The following is a 1,270-nucleotide window of genomic DNA, read 5'->3' as shown; positions in this document are numbered from 1 at the left end:
ATCCTCCAGCGATAATTTCGATCCCAAGCAGTATATAATATAACCACTGGTCCCCATCCATGTCTTGACCGCATTAAACTGTTGCTTAACCTGACGATCGAGCGCATGCGGTGACTCTGATGACTCTAACGATTTTCTTACAATTCATGCTTATGTAATGTATTCTTATAGTGTTCACAGTACATTATAATATACTTAGCAAACATCAAATAATAGTTATATAATTTTTACTTAGTTTGTTGGATAATTTTCTGATAGATATTGAAACACCCTTTTAAAAATATCATACTAAGAATCATTGATAATTACTTATTTTCAGTATTAAAAATACTGGATAATAAGTAATTATCAATGATTCTAAGTATATTTCTATAAGGGCAATGCAACAACATTCGATATGCGATAAATATTGATGTAATGTAGTGAACCAGTGATTACTTTTAGATTTTTAACAAAATGTTATAATGATTAATCCAAACAAAAAAAAATTAAAAAATCCAAGAAAATCCAAATTAAACAAATCGAAATACTAAATGTTAAAAGAAACTTTTAAAAAATACTATTTCTGTAAGGAAAGGTGACTTCAAATGACGCCGTAATAACGTTTTAATGATGTCTATAATGTCAAAGAAATTGATATATCAATTGATGTCACCATTCTATTTAGAATATGATATATTGGTATAATTTAACTATAATACTGCAAATATATAAATGTAGTATTTCAATGATATAAATGTGTAATATTTCAATGATATAAGTATGTAATACGAGGGCTGCTCCGTAAATTTTGCGACTTGGCAACACTGGCGTTGCTAGGTAAAATCTAACCTTACCATCAAAAAGTTTGACAGTTTGGAAGATTTTTTTACTGAAAACGTTTTGTCGTACGGAGGCTACTTGTATTGTTTACAGTGAGTTGAAAATTGTGTCTCAGCGAAAAAATGGAATTAACACGAGAACACTTTCGTGCGATGATTTTTTACGACTTTCGACGTGGATTATCGAGACAAGAGTGCATCGATCAACTTACTTCCACTTTTGGCAATGAAGCACTACACAAGGCCACTATTTGTCGCTGGTTTAATGAATTCAATCGTGGTCGTAGTTCGCTCACCGACGAACCTCGCTAAGGTCGTCCAAAATCAGCTGCTGTGCCAGAAAACATCGATGCTGTGCGTGAATTGATAATGCAAAATCGACATGTGACATACCGTGAGATTCAGGCATCCCTGGGTGTTGGTATGAATTGCATACAAACGATATTGCA

The sequence above is a fragment of the Odontomachus brunneus genome, unplaced genomic scaffold, assembly GCF_010583005.1.
Source record: "Odontomachus brunneus isolate Ranch 3 - 2012 unplaced genomic scaffold, Obru_v1 Obru_scaffold_309, whole genome shotgun sequence".
NCBI classification, from domain to species: Eukaryota; Metazoa; Arthropoda; class Insecta; order Hymenoptera; family Formicidae; genus Odontomachus; species Odontomachus brunneus.
The sequence above is the reverse complement of the archived record's forward strand: the minus strand, read 5'-3'. Positions refer to the sequence as shown.